The sequence below is a fragment of the Poecilia latipinna genome, unplaced genomic scaffold (assembly GCF_001443285.1).
Source record: "Poecilia latipinna isolate Pla-1442-1.1 unplaced genomic scaffold, P_latipinna-1.0 Scaffold3312, whole genome shotgun sequence".
NCBI lineage: Eukaryota > Metazoa > Chordata > Actinopteri > Cyprinodontiformes > Poeciliidae > Poecilia > Poecilia latipinna.
Genome location: NW_015115928.1, coordinates 1 through 16,557, shown reverse-complemented (window position 1 = coordinate 16,557; position 16,557 = coordinate 1). Strand labels below are relative to the sequence as shown.

Sequence of the window (16,557 nt, the reverse complement as noted above, 5' to 3'; positions counted from 1 at the left end):
AAAATTGTGAATATAAACTTTATATTATAGTATGATATATATTATAGTATAGTATGACAAAATTATGCATGGGAAACTCATTTTTTTATCGTTGTAACCTTACATATCTCCCCAGATTTGGTTTATTATGGATGCAAATTTATACAGTGACATATGCAATAGTTTCTGACAGAATTATACACAATTCTTTAAAGGTAACTATGGAGCTAAATACAGGGGAATAAAAACTTTCACAAACCTCTCCAAAGATCTTAGTCTTGCCCGTTTCTTATCTGTAAAGGAGAACGGTTCAATTCCACGTTTAACGTCAAACTTTATGAGATGACATCGCTTCCTGTTTTATCAGTGGACTGGGCTGCAGGACTTTTCTTACTCAGGGGATTTATAGAGAAAATGATTAATATGATGGAGAGGTGTATGCCCAGATAACACTGGGGATGATTAGAAAACCCACCATGAAGCTTTTAGTAAACAGAGTGATGAAGATCCCACAGGAGGGTCTCATGCTAACTCAAAGTGTATTAAGGACTACTGAGTTAATGACTAGTCAGGATTTTATTTAAGAACAGCTGATGAGATTTAAAGGTCCTTCATGTTGAAATTTTAGAATAAAAATTATGTAAATAACCTGTATACGAGTGCTACCACCACATGACCAGTTTCATATGAAACTGGCCTTACCAGTGATGATAACATCCCCTTTGTAAACCAATGGCAGGTCATGTGACATCTGAGCGTAAGAGAGGTCATTTTTCCCTTTTACACATTCCTTTTGTGCAGCAGTTACTGAGAACAGACTGCTGCCAACGGAGCTTCCTCTTTCTTCTATTGGATCATTCGGCTGTGATGTTTCCAAGCACCAACTACTTCCAGTTGACTTATTCTTCATCTGACAGCATTGTCAGATGGTTGATGATGTAATTTGTGTGATGTGAAAACAGGGTTTTGACTGTAGTTTTGTGAAAATAAACCAATTTTGACAAAAAAAAAAAAACCCACCTTGTTCTAGCACAAAAAAGTTTAGCAAAAAATGAGATTTTTTGAAATTGCTGTAGTTCCATTAAGCAAATTTAATTTTGATATGTAATTTATATGGTCAATGAAAATAGTGTGTGATGGCCACAATAGCAAGAGGTTTAGTGTAGCTTCTTGAAATTTTTGTTCATCATTTTATTATGTAGTTGGTTTTTGCAAACACATGAAAAATGTTGAAATTTGCCAATAAATCACTTTTTTTACAGTGGTTGAATAGATTAGGTGCAATCATACACTTTGTCTACCAAATTGAGACAACAACAAAAAAAGCGCCAGGCTTAGTAACACCAAAGCCACTGCCATATTACACTGCACTTAGTACTGCTTTACTACAGACTGGACAGAATTGTGTTTGTGATTTAATGTAATCGGGTTCCTCTGTAGGTTAATATGTGTGAAAAATCTGTGACCTTTATTAAATAAAGAAAATTGGGCTTCTTTAATGTTTATTAGGAGAAGTTAATTAGAGCAAATTAAGGGTCTCTAAACCGATTAGGAAGGCTTTGTTTTATGAACAGTTGTAACCTCTCTTCTTCTGTGTTGATACATGAATAAGAAAATGAGCGACTGGAGCCTGTGGAGCTTCAGTCTGCTAAAAAAACAACAACAACAAAAAAAACAAAGCCGAACAGACAGAGAAAATCTCAGCATGGTTTCTGTCATCAGCAAACTGAAGGTCCAATAATCCAAGCCAGCAGCTCTGACACCAGTGGCTCTGAATCCCAACACCCAGCGCCCGCAGAGGGTCCGCACCCCTCCCTCCGTCTCCATGACGGTGGTGTTCTCTGGTTGAGTGGGCAGAGTGTGAATGTGACAGTTCACACCCCCCTCCTCTCCGTACCCTCCACACCAGCGCCGACAGAGAGACATGACACAGCACAGCGCGCGGCCGGCTGTGGACGCCGACCGCACCGTGTTATTTACCGAGACTCGCAGGCTCTGCGGCAGCACGGCTGTGTCCTAGCAACAGCTGCCGACGGCGAGCGGATAAAAAAGAAAACCTGCGATCAAACGGACAGGACAAAGGGTGAAATACATAAACATGTCAGACGTGGGCTTACCAATGAGTTGAGTTATTTCCTAAACATGTGCTGTAATCTGATTACATTTTGAATTTAACTTCTCTGACTAAATTAATTAGTTGGTTTTCAGATTTTCTTCTTCGGTGACCTGGAAGGTGCAGCCGTACCAGAATAACGGCAATTGGAAATAATGGCAGGCATGAAAAAAACAACCTTATAACAGATAATGAGCCATGAACACTGTGTTCTCCGGCTTAATGTGTTTTATTACACAGGTGAAGAAAACTCCTCAGACAGGGCATGATGTAATATTAACTACGACCTTCATTTTTAAGATGGATGCGTCTTCCTGTTTTGTAACTTCCATAATGTCACATGTTCGGCGTACTAAGCTATACCGAGGTCCATGTGTACATTTTCATGGTCGTGTACACTTTACTTGGGATCGCACTAAAAATGTAAACAAACTGTTGAGACCCATAAAAGTCAAACTAAAATTTTTATGTTCTTTAGATACTAATTTGTTTTAGTGTCACCGATCTAATCTCTGCTACAAGTTTCAAAAATGTAAGGCTCTGAATAAAAACAAGTTTTAATGAGCAACTCTTCCTAATAAAATTACTCAGATTTTAAAGGCTCGACATTGAAGATGGTAAGAAATAAAGGCACTTTTCTTTTTTCTACCTACCATTAGCCGCTCTGCTCCATTTCTCTTCTGCTCCCGGCTCCCACACACAGAGATGTCGGCCGCTCACCTCACACCATTCATCCACCCCATCCTGTTTCAAACTATTCCAATTAACATTGGAGTTAGAAAACTAAATATGATTGAGATATTTGTTACCTTTGACTAAAAAAGGCTAAAGACAATCAAAGCAATGTAGCTAGTTTTGATTTCCAAGGCATATCAAGGCAGTTTGTCACGATTCAGTTGAAGTAAAGAAATGAAGGAACTGCAGTCTGACTTTTATTGTTAATGTGTTTCTGTGAAAGTAAATAAAAGGTGTAACATGTCTTTTGGTTGAAGTATTTACTTACTGGAAGGTTTTGTTTCTTGTGCTGTAGAGCTACAACTAGCTAATGTTTTCAGAATAGCTGAGCTCGAGTCATTTGCTGCTGCTGCTCCTACACATTGGACTGAACCATTGTTCTAACAGTGGTGGGGGGAACCTAAAAATTCATTCTTTTTTTTTCTGAGATGAAAGGCGGGTTTATTTTGTTCTTTGTTTTGCCTTTTCTTATTTATATAGTTTAAATAAAAAGGTTGCTTTTATGATTTATTTGGGGGAGGACCAACATACACTTTTCCAAGATTGTGGTTATCCGGACCCCCCCCTCCTACATCCCTCCTCTCTCTTACCAGGATTTCCTGAGCTCATCGGAAAAAATGTTCACCTTAGGACTGGACAAAATGGCTTGAGAAGTTCAGATGTTTTTTTCATGCCAGATTTTAGTCTTTTTTTTTTTTTTGCTTTCTTTTATAAAAAAGAAATTATAAATGACAGAAAATATTTCCAAAATTGGCTTTTATTTCAATCATGGCCTCTGTGAGTTGTACGATGGAATATCAGGGATAGGCTACAATAATTTTTGTTTAATTAAGAATATCATCATAAAATTATATTTTAAAAAATGTCCTTATGTTTTTTCAGAATTTAAATTTTTCTTCTTTTTTTTTAGTTTCATGCCTCTGATAAGGCACATATCCAGCAGTGAATGGGAAAGTTCACTACATCCAAACTTAGGTGGCAAATGTGTTTCCACAGTAAGCCACCAGTTCCAGATGTAAACACTGCATGATTATTGCCTCAGTCGTTTCATTGATGTCAATTTCTTAATGGAGGGTAGTTTGAAAAACCTTTATCAGACTCTTGTTTGCAATAGCAACAAGAGCACAAATGAAGCCTCCTTTAAAAGCAGTATCTGACTTCCATCAAGTTTCCTAATGAGGCAGTTTACTCAGTGAAGTTGATTTAAATCACACTAATTCTTTAATTAGGAGCCAAAATGACCCTTTAGTAAAAAACCCACCAACAACAAGCAAACAAAAAAAAAAGTCTTTGCTGCAGATCATCAGCAGTCTGGCAATACTGATAGGTCAGTGTTGTAGGTTTCTAGGCAAAATCCATCAAACCATCTTTACCTCATATTAATTACTGCCATTCGTTATCTTGTTAATGCTCAATATCTTTTTTGATAATTGACCGTTCCTGCCCTGTTCAGGTCCAACTAGGACCATCAAGTTTCCCAGAAACTTGTGCAGAAATAAATATTACCTTATTTTCTCCCCCTAACACCAAATCATGCAGTACACCAGACAGCTCGGCATGGGGTCCTGTCAGGTGTTCTCTGGAGATTCCGTCAGGGGTCATCCTGTACAAAATGAACAAAAAATCCCCTGTAGGTTTGCTCTCACATGGATGACTGAAGGCAATCAAGAATAAACGTGCAACTTAGATTTTCTTGCTCCACTGGGAATTCCTCGGCTGTAAGGTTAGCATGACTCCATCTCTGGGTAACTGTGAACCCGCCCCAGAATTGCTTTGAAATGAGCCAAACACGTTTCCACGGCAGCCCCAACATGAGTGCGGCTCTGGATTTGTTGGAGCCTGAAGGATTTATTGTTGTACGGGCCAGGAGACACAGGTCAAGTGAAATCTTTTACTTGTGACAGTTCTGTAATTTTCTTTGACAAGTAACTAAACGTTTGAGTGTGTGACAGGGACAATTTCCCATCGTCCTCCGAATGTCTGTACCTCCTCATTTTTTTGTCCGGGTCGCACACACTGGACTGATCAGAAGTCCATCACATGGCAGTGACAATTTTGGGAGTATGAATTAATATATTGTTATCACAAGTCAGCAATGGTTAGGACAGTGTCCAAAGTCGGTCCTCTGGCGTCCTGCATGTTCTCCCTGGTGGTGGAAACAACCTCCTCAGCATGTCAATGTTCTCCTAATGCCTTCTAACGAGACATCATTTGATCCAGGTGTGTTAAACCAGGATGCCGGCACTCGAGGACCGACTCTGGACACCACTGGGTTAGGAAGTCGGGGTGTGACGTGTAAAAATGGTTCCCCCATTTATAGAGCTTAGGGTTTGATTTCCTAACGAGGGATGTTTGTTCAATGTCGCTCTCTTCTCTTGCTCCCCGTTTTCTGTCTGCTTGATGTGAATAAATGCCAGAACAAGATGATCAGATTTTAAATAATGTTCATGAACTAAGGCATGAAACATAAAAGCAGAGCAGCTGGGTTTTAAAAGTGGATGACATTTTATTTTTTTTTTTTTTTTTTTGTCTCCCAGTTTCTTACCAGTACAATAAATGTGCAAAGTCTCTGTTCATTCCCAGTTAGCATGTTCTCCCTGTGGGTGGTGGGTTCTCTCTGGGTACTCCAGCTTCCTCCCACAGTCCAAAAACATGACTGTCAGGTTAATTGGCCTCCCTAAATCCTACAAGGTTCTAGCTGTGGGTGGGCAGGATCTCCTGTAGCGATCTGTATTAACACCCTTTTGGTGTAATACAGATTAAAATTATTCTAAATATGTTTATCATGAGGCTTGGTTTAAAAATTAAATGAGACAGAAATCACAAAATTGAAAATGAGTATATTATCTTATGGAAAAAAAGTACTTTATGAATTAAAAATGGCACTGAAACGTTTTCTCAATAAGCAATATAAAATATTTAATCAGCATGACAGCAGTTGCAGCTGAGCAGCAGCTGCTTCAGTGGTGAAGGAGGAGAGCCAGAGACCCCAAGGTTCCCAGTTCAAACCCCACACCTTCCTGTGGACTGAGTCACAAGAGGCAGAACATAAAACCAGCAAGAAATATCTGAGTGAAGCCCTCCCTCCCTCCCCAAATCAGACAAAATTGGTGTTAAACATTTGTGTAGCAAAATTATTTGTCTGTCCTGCTATCATTTTAAAGATATTAAGAAATGTTTCCAGAGGTCATGAAAGGTCAACCAGCACCCCCACTTTTGCTAAACCAAAATTACCTTTAAACTTTCATTAATATCTTCAAAGCCAAAGCAGCACAAACAAAAAAAAATTGTTGCACAAACCAACACAAATGTTTGACACCAATTTTGTCTGGTTTGAAAAAGGTGGGGGATGGAGGTGGTACTTCACTCAGGTGCAGAAAATTGCCCCCAAGTCCATAATTAAAACTTACCAGAAATTAATCAATTAGTAAAAAAAAGTTTCAAAAAAATTCTTTTAAAGAAAATTAGCTGGCGCCTGTAATGTTAGAAACATTTTTTTAAATGAGTGCTTTATCACCACTGGGAAAAAAAAGTTTAAAGTTTGGATTTTTCAACATTTTTCAGTCTGAGCTTATACTGTTGCAATGAAAGCTGAACTCATTTCCAGGCTTCTTACACCTTTTACCAGGGGTGCCAATAAATGTTTCATTTTGTGGAGTGAAGCACACAGTACAAGGTTGTCACATTAATAAATGGGAAGCATGCTGGCACGGCACTTTTCTGACTACAACAGAAATAGAAAAACTGGAATAACAGCAACTTGTCAGGGTTCCTTTTTTATTCTTCTTTATTTCTGAATATTTAACAGCGGACTATTTCAGTTGACAGCGCCAATTTTCCAGCCAATTCTCCAATTATTTCAGTCAGCTGAACACGAATTAAAAGAGAGCGACATTCTGTGATGGACAACATGATGGAAATATGTGCCTCACTCTGAGGAGAAAAACGACTGTTTATCATCTTTGCAGTTTCACATCTTGAACTTTGGGCTATTGATTCCATTAGTCGCTGCTAAAAGCTAAGTCACTATGGGATTTGATGAAATCTGAAGAAGAATTGACAGTGCCGTCTGGCACTTAAAAAGCAAACGAATCAATTTCCAGAAAAGTGAACTACTCCGGCTGTAGTGGGTGTCTGAACAGAAACCTTTACTTAAATGTTAAAACCTGTTAGAATGAGGCAAACAAGTCTTAAATCAAGTGAAAACCACAAAAGTTTGAATGATGGAATAGAAGAACTTTTCTTTTCCCCCAAATACCAATCTGTAAAAGAGTATGAATAACAACTGGAGCTGGAAAGAAATAGTTTGTTGAGACAGTTTGGTTGGAAAATCTAAACACAGACCGTCTAATTCCTCCTTCGTTGTTGGTTTGATCACCTCAAAATTTTCTAAGCTTCCGAGCTTCTGCCTCACAGAGCTGAGTGGGAGAATCCCCCACAATTCTCCCACTCAGCTCCTTCAGACTAGCCAGCAGCAATTAGCAAACACCTGGTGGAACTGTGCATCTGCTGAGCTCATTATAGGAGCTACTTCTCAGCAGGTAAAATGCTGTTAAAGTCTTAATAGAGGAGCCATGTTGTGATGATTTCCTGAAGGTGGAGTTTCAGAAAGACCAGGAGCTTCTTAAAGAGACAGAGGCCCAATTTTAAGGAATTAAATTATCAAGTCATATTTGGTATGTACAGCATTTTCTAACAACTTAAAGTAACAGTTACTTGATTGTGCTATAAAATGGCATTATGTGCCTGGAAAACACATAAACGTACCCCTTTAAGGTCCAACTCCACATGTTATTGTCTAGTGTGAGGGTATCGGTTTCCTTCAAATCCAAACGAGAGCGTGGACGTGTGTGTTGCGGTAAAAGTTTGCTTCTGCAAACAGAAGTACACTCCGGACTACAAAGTGCTGATGCAGATAGTGGTGGTGTTTATGTGGAGCGCCGTCGCTGCCCGACCTATCAGCACAGCAGTCACTTTATCTTATTGCATATGTTCTTATCGCTACAACCACATAACGTGCACACCTGACTGCAACCGAGTAACAGTCTCCTGTGATTACAGTGTGTTGCTCTCCTCAGACGTGTACACACACACACACACACACGCATACACACACCTGACTGCTCCCAAGTAATCACCCTCTTTGATTACGCGGCGACTTCCCCTGGGACCCACATACACACACACGCACACACTCTCCCCCCCCCCAACACTCACATGCTTCTAAGGTGCGCCGTGCCATTTTAACAAGAAGAATAATCTTCTTCTCTGCGGCTGGTATTTGGAGCCAGCGTGTGAGTTTCCTCTTAACAGGATTACCGTGGATACCCCTGCCGTTGCTACAGGGTGGATAGAGGAAGCCACAGGGCTGGAAAAGCTCCTCCAAACTGATGGAGGAGGACATTCGTGAGAGAAGGGGGCCACGTCAAACTTTCATCTCGTGTCTCCAGTATGAAAAGATCTCATTTTAGATGTCTTGGATCTAGTAAGGCACAGGACAGGCTACTTGCAACTTTTTCCCACTGGGGAAAGAAAAGATGCTTCAGTCAGATTCCGTGTTGACTGCAAAAGCACTTAGCCAAGCACTTTTTATTTTCTCTGTATGTCACCAGTTTAGCTGCAGTATCGGGTGCCGTCAGCAAACACTACATTTGTGCAGCTTCTGAAAGTCAAACACAACTCAGCTACTGAGATTGAAAAAAAAAAAAAAAACAGGTCACCTCGTTATTGGAGTGACTGACATGAATTGTAATCTCGAAAACTCTGTCAGAAACTCACCCGATTGTCGGTCGCCGACCTTAAACTGTATATAAGGTAATTTCAGTGGAAGACTTCATTCCCGTGTTCCACTTTTATATCTTTTGGTCAGTCTCCAGGTACATCTTGCGCCGGGTAAGGTAGACGGATAGCGTACAAGATACGACTTTTATAGGAAACCTGGATATTTACCTCCCCGTTTTATTCTTGAATCTTGGCTCCCCATCCATTTCTCTCCTGCTTATCTAAAGGTGGGTGGTGGAGATAACGGCTCCAGGAGGGAAACGCAGGCATCCATCTCTACAGTAACACTCTGCAGCTCTTTCCAGGCCAGACGAGATCATATTGCTTCCTTCAAGTGTCACTGGCCTGGAAATCCACCCAGGAGGCATGTAGGCTTAAAGAAACACTAATTTTTACTTCATTTGTCCAAATCACCTTCTTCTGTAATTCTTAAACAATTCATTTAACTTTTTTAATCCACCCAAAATTCCTTATTCCTTTCTCCCAACATGGATTTAAAATTTCTCCGGTTGGAAGATTTAAATTAATGTCTTGTAAATTTACCCAGTAATTTATTTCTAGTATTGTTCATCAATATAATAGCATTTCTCCCCATTTCTACTTCTATTGCTGCTGTTGATGTTGTTTCAAATGCTTTGGTAGATCATCTTAATGCCTGATGTTGAATAATGTCTAATTTGATTTCAAAGATCTGATTATTTTGTCTTCATAATTTTTATAGTTTTTATATTTTGTGGTTTCTAGAACACGGCAGCGTTTTCCCCAGCCAAATTTGCTGTCTCTAACGACCCGGAGATGAATCCTGCCAAACAGGCGACTCATGTGGCTTGTATGAATATATTAGACAGTAGCTAATTTTAAAAAGTATTGCGTTCAGAAGATTGTGTGTGAGGTTGTGTATTTGATGTTAATCAGAGGCCGAATTAGGGTAATCATTTTTTGGGATATGAAAAAGTTTTACATCATGGTGGTGTGAAGAAGAGTAAGCTTGGAGGGAGGATAACGATCGATATAAGAGCAGGGTGGCGCTGGGGAATGCTAATGTGTGAGTTCACCGGTTAGATGGGTAAAATATTGCAGATTCCCAGTGTTACGTCAATCCGCGGTTTCCCCTCCGTCTCCTTTCCGCATCGCCCCTGTGGGATAATTCACACGAGGTTATCTAGAGAACTACGGACAGCACTGTGGAGCTGTCAGACGTTTTTTTTTATGTTTTTGCAACTGTGCACTCAGACACACACACGCACGTGTATATATGTATGTATGTGGGCTGCAGTCCATGACCCATTTCTTGCGTTATTCCAGACTCCTTTTTTGGTTTTGTAAATGTAATAAACTGCTTTCTGCTCTCGCTGTTTGGACAACAGACGAAGAGGACGACAGGAAGTGGTAGAAAAATGATGGCTCGAACAAACTTATTAATGTGCAACTTTGTGTTCCTTACTTGACGGAAACGCTGAGCTAGCGAATGTCTTTTTCCGGCGTTAGCAGAATATTGACAAAATTTTGCACACATTTGTATTTTCACAGCGACTGAAAATAAAGTTTTTCTTTAGCTCCTCATTTATTTGCTAATTTGTGTTTGTCTATCGAAAAAAAAAAATCTCAGCAAGTCAATGGAACTTTATGAAAAAGAACAACTTGAGCAAACTATGGCAGCATAGATTATGCCTTGCTTCTTCCATCAATTTGTGACTTTAGCGTTTTCCGTTTTTCAGATTGGAATTGGGTCCAACATCTGGGATTGGGGCGTCAGCTGTCTCACCTTTGGTTGGCAGCTTGTGATCGTTTCCAGTCATCTGTGGCACTCTGAACAACTTTCCTTCCTTGATTCTTCTTTTCAGAGCTGTTATCAGCAATGACTGCATCCTATTCTGTGTGTGTGTGTGTGTGTGTGTGTGTGTGCGCACACACATACACACACACATACACACAGCATGGAAGGAAAGCCATGAAGGTCATTTGTCATTTCACACAACCACTTTTCAACGAGGTCCCTCAATCAGGACTTCATCCCAACCTTTGCAGACTGTAACTGCAGCTGGAGATGTGAAAGCAGCAAGATAAGCGGTAGGAGGTCCTCTGCTGTGCAGTCAGACTCATCTTTTATCTTATAGCTAAGAAAAAGGTCAGAAGATTTTTTTTATTGGAGGAAAAATATCAGACTAAGATTAGGGCTGAACCTAATGCCTGATGAAAAAAAAATGTATTCCCTTATAATGATTCAAATAAATTGTCATGAGGTAAATCCAGTGGATCCAGGCAGTAGAGAAAATGATGATGGTTTTAATGATGAAATGACAAAAATACAAAGTCCAGGCAGTACAGATGAGCAGGATAGGAGCTCAGAAACTGGTATCAACTGGAACAAATGCAGGGATGTGACACAAAGAAACAACTGGACCCGACAAGGAACCAGAGACACAGGTGGGATTAAATACACAGAGGGTAATCAGGGAACGAGACACAGCTGGGATCAACCAAGGGGTAGCTGGGACAACATGGAGACTCAACTGACACAGAAACCAAAATAAACACACAGAAAACTCAAATCCTTACAGAAATTTAATAACCTTGTGGGGGAAAAACCCCAGAAACATTTGAAATCTCATATTTACTTTTCCATATTTTACAAATGAAAGGCAGATTAAGCTGATTAATTCCAATGCCAATCCCACACGCTTTTACAAACATGTAGTGGTGGAGAAAGTACTCAAACAATGTACTCAAGTAAAAGTACAAATAAACAGATGTACTCTAATGTACATTAGCATTTTTACTTGAGTAAAAGTAACAAAGCTTTTAAAAATACTTAAGTATTAAAAGTGCTTGCTGAATGCAAACCTAATCGCTGATACAATGTCATTAAATGTACCCACTGTATTTAATTTTAATTCATCAGTAATGTGCCACTTAATGAACAATGCCGCTGATAAATCATGTTTTTATTGTGTTTACTCTCTGTGACACAGTTTAGATTTGTGATGCTATATATCAAAATTTCGGGGATGACCTGCAAGGGTTAAATGTAATTAGGCAAAGTGAGAAGAATTGTTATACCTTTGAAATTTTTTATGAAACATAAAATAAACATATTCAAGAGAAGTTGTTTCCCTGGAAAAGGGACTTTAAACAGACCTAACAGTTGCCCAGCGATTTGGAAACATCTTGTTTCCTGTCCTAACTTAGTGTGAACTTCACTTTTTTTTTGCTGCTAGTGGCATTTATTGTGAAATAAATCCAACAGAAAGGGGGAGAATAGAAGGAGGTGGGACAGGACATGCAACCAAGGAAGAGCAGTCAAACTTAGGACAGCCACCTAGTACATAACCTGAGACAAAGTCAAGACCAAGACCAGCGCCCCGCGCTACATGACACTTTATGGAAATGTAGTGAAGTAGAAAGTACAGATACTTACTGTAAAATGTAGTAGAGTAAAAGCTGAAAGTATCCATGATTAAATCTACTTAAGGAAAATACAGATACATGAAAATTGTACTTACATACAGTAACAAAGTACTTTGTTACTTCCCACCACTGCAAACACGACATGCGCTTTTTGGTGTAGACTATGTGTGTGTGTGTGTGTGTGTGTGTGTGTGTGTGTGTGTGTGTGTTTTTTTCAGATGTGATCACTCATGGAGATGAAACAAAACGCTGTTCAAACAAGCACATGGTTGTTTTTTAGGTGTTGCTGTGCACTCCCAGCTAAAGCTGCAGGGAAAACAATCAAACCCCTGGGGATGTACAGAAATGCAGCAGCAGACATTAATCACTGAGGGATGAAAAATGCATAATTTCAGCAGACAAGCCTGCAGAAACATATGGTGGAAATTGACAGAAAAGGATCCATAAACATGGAGAAGAAAAAAAATGGGGATGATGTAAACAACAGTCAGTCAGAGACAATGAAACACGGATGGACCAGGCACCGACTCTTAAATAAAGTGCTTCGTTTGACTGATGTTCTTCGGCTTCCATCTGCTGTAAAGTCTACCCGCCGTCCTCGTGATTATGCATTCCAGAGCTTGTTTTGAGTTCATGTTTGACCTTTAGATCAAAGGAGCTGAAGAGATTGGCACTGATTGGATTTTTTTGTAGAATACCTTTTCTACGGGAAGTCTGAGAAATAGTGGCTTCCCTTCAACGCCTATCAACAAAAATCTTGTTTAAATGGTGCAAAAGAAAAAAATATAACTGGCAGGAATCTGAACCCCCTCCTGATGGCTCAGTGGTGATGTACGTCTGGAGACAGTCAGTGTTCAGGACGCGCTTTAGGCTTCTAACTGAAACACAGTGGGAATCACTAACTGAAAAGTTGCGATTCAGTTAGCAACTGAAGTACTAATCATTAATATTAGTTCTGCTAACGCTAAAATGCTTTACCAACATGATATTTAGTGGAAACTAATGTGCTGTACCAGCATGGTATTTAGCAGAAGCTACAGTGCTGAATTCAATCTTGTTGATACCCACTGAGTCTAAAAGACAACATGAAAATATTTCTCAGCTGACAAAAACAGAAACAAACCCAGAATTAAAGGTTCCTAACAGAGGATTTTCCTAAAGAACCAAGAGATCCTAGTGTCTGTTTTATCCCGGCAAGGCAATAACTTATGCTCTAAATTATTTAGACAAAACTCTAGACTTGATTTGCAAATGTATGCTCTTTAAAGTAATTCTTTTCAGGGGTTTAAATGATTTTCAGACTGTGTAGGCTGGTTTCATTCAACTATTTAAAGGATTTTTGTATGACTTAATGGATGCAAACGCCTGAACCAGATGGACACTGAGTAACTCAAGCAAATTCTAGTGTGGACCAAAACAACTAAACAAACTCTGGTGCTGTTCGCCATAACAAGGCATGAAAACCATGTTTTTGGAAAAATCGGGATGTTATTATTATTCTCTAAGACTTGCTCTTCCTTCCTGCCTTTAACATGTAATCCTTGAAGAGGGAAAAAGTTCAGATTTTTCAGAGTAACAGCTGGAACATCAGGCTTTTCCACTCACCGCTGCACCCAAAATAACTTCTCACCGTCTTCTGCAGCGTGTCTGGAGAACGAGACGCAGCTAGCAGCGCCGTGAACAAGCGGCGCCTTTTCCTGGCACCTGATGAACAGCCATTGATCTGTTCCACGGCGCTGACGGCAAGCAGAACGAACGCCGAAGAGCAGCACAGCGGGAAGCGCAGGGGGCGCCGGTGTAAACGAAGGGCGTTGCAGTTTTCTGTTTGAAAGTAGAAAATGTGTTTTGGGCGGATCTGATTGTAAGACAAACACGACTGCAGAAATAAACCAGTCTGTGCTTTTGAAAATCTTCCTATGAGATGTACAACTATCTGGGAACGATGAGCTCTTTCAAGTATTGGGTAGTAAAATAAGCAACCTTCAAAACAAAAGTCTTAAAAGCATCAAGCATTCGTTTTAGTCTGTTTACTCCTATGCCTCTAAATGGGTACTATCACTAGTACTTGATTTGAAAGTCAAATATATTGATCAAAGCTCCAGTTATAAAACAAAGGCAGCTCTAAACAGGTGGATTTTAAGCCTCGATTTAAAGGAACTCAGTGTGTTGGCAGCGTTGCAGTTTTTCTGGAAGCTTGTTCCAGATTTGAGGTGAATAGAAGCTGAAAGCTGCTTCGCCACGTTTAGTTCTAATTCAGAAATAAATGTTCTGATGAGTTCTAGTCTCCTCTACTTCTAGACGAGACTCCAAATAAAGACCTAAACTGTTTTAGGTCTGTATGGTTTGTTCTGTGGTTTTTTGGGTTAGTTGGGTGGGTTTCTTTTTTTTTTTTAAGTTTCTTTGTTTTACAACTAAATTTGAAAAACATATAATTACAAAAAAAGAGGCTACATTTCTCACTTTAATGGTTGAAGCAAAGACGAACTTTATACTGTCTTGGTGCATCATTTGGGCCTCACTGGCGCAACCAGAAACTGTGGCCTGAACTTTAGACGCATTACGTTTTCACTTAGCAATCTGGAATCAGTAAGTCTCAAAGTGGATATGTGTGTCTTGATTAGAGGAAGTTGATGCTTGTCATTGAGAGAGCTGATGATCCAACCGTGAACCGAACTGCCAAGATGTTTAGGAATGTTTCTCTATTCCAGCAGTCTTCCAGTCTCTGTAAACTCTTATTCTTTTGACGATTTCCATCATTTCTGGTGTCGCTATGCATGAAATAGAAAAACGAAAACAATTGTTTATTTCAGTTTGAATTTAGACAGCTGAACCAAAAATCAAATCATGGTGGTTTTTTAATTTGTTCCAACAAACAGCATGATTTAAGAAAAAAAGTGATTTTCTTCCGAAACAGAAAAACATAAAAAAAAAATCAAACACTCATTTGTGTCAGTCTGTCACAGAAACATCTCAGTAAAAACACATTTGACATCTGAGGTTGTAATGTGACAACATGGGAAAAAACTAAGGGGTGGGAAGGTTTTTTAAGCCACTATGTTCTGTTATTACTGCATGTTGGATAGACTGTATATGTTAACACAGATCAACAACAAGCCAAACTCAATTTTCATGAGCCAGGAAACCGAGCGTCTTGCTCCTTTGTTATGGTCTTACAACAGCTTACAATTATGTACAATTGTTTAGAAAGTTCAATGAAAGAGTTGAGTGAAACTATAAAACAAACAGAAAATAAAATATGCATCAGATCTTTGTGAAATAAATGCACAGAATAAAACTTGTAGTGCCAGAAACCATAGATTAGAATTCATCTTAGATGTTATTAAACAGAACATATATTGGATTTACAGCCATTGCTTTTAAAGGTGTAAGGAAAGATTGAGGCACAGGAGGTGAAGTTTGCAAATAGATAACCAGGCTTTCTCTGTAAAACAGGTCTTCTTAACTGCTACCCATAATGCATTGCGACCTCTCTTCACCTTCAAAACGAAATACAGATGAACCAATAGTAACTGCATAGACGTTTTTAAACTAAATGACCATCTTTTTAAGCATGAATTGTTACAGAAATATTTACATTTTTATCACTAAACTATTTCTAACTTTTAGCCTTGGGCAGAACACAACATAAAACCAGATCTCTGCTATTTAAAACGTCCTGCGATGAGGAAATGATTCTGCCGCGTGGCTCAACGTAGCATAACAAACAACAGGCCGCCCGGTCTGAGCACATACTCCATCATGCTCACCAGATTTATAACACCGCCGCGTCGAGGCGGTCCGAGACTGCATGCATGTGGTTCTTATAGCACAACAAACGCAAACAGAGAGCAACTCATTATCAGAAGAAGTGGAGGAAAATGATCGCCAGGACAGAGAGATGGATGTGAAAGCAACAGCAGTGAACCTGAACCTGAGAGGATTTAGGAGATTATAGCGTCTCCTCTCACCACACCGTATTTATTCTGGGTTTTTGTGACTCACTTTTCCTTTGCCAGCACCTTGCTGCCTGTTTTATCTATTCATTCCTGCCGTCTGTATCTTTGGCCGCGTGGCTCCTTTGTTTCAATTGTTTCCTCTGTTATTTCCTTATCAGATTCCAGCTATTCTTCATCACAGTGGTGCATCTTTCACTGTCGGCATCTCTGTACTGTTCACCTCGCTTCCACGCCGATAAATCACCGTCGGCCCTGAGCATAACTGAGCCTATTTCGATAAAGTCATGTTTTATCTGGCTCTTTAAATAACTGCATTTCATTTTCATTTACCCAAACTATTGGTGCACCGGTGATAACGTGGCATTACTGTTCCAAAGGAGTCAATTGTTGCTCTGGTCTTGCTTTTAAAGGATTTTAGACAATAGCGAAGGAAGAAAAAGAAAATCTCTTGTCAAATTGTCTCAGAAAAAAAAAATTGAAAACTGCATCTCTAATGTACTCGTGACCAAGACTGATTTACATATAACGGGATATTCAGGACAACTAATAATAATAATAATTAGTTTGTCAGCTAAATATTTAGCT

General features: G+C 39.4%; 1 long non-coding RNA gene across 1 annotated transcript; it reads right to left on the bottom strand.

Moving 5' to 3' along the window:
- Positions 1-1,464: 1,464 nt before the first annotated feature.
- Positions 1,465-3,160, bottom strand: LOC106940667 (uncharacterized). Its single transcript, XR_001423162.1, has 3 exons — positions 3,096-3,160; positions 2,746-2,846; positions 1,465-2,036 (listed from the first exon to the last, which is right to left on the bottom strand). It is a non-coding gene; the product is annotated as an uncharacterized LOC106940667 (long non-coding RNA).
- Between the last annotated feature and the right edge of the window lie 13,397 nt (positions 3,161-16,557).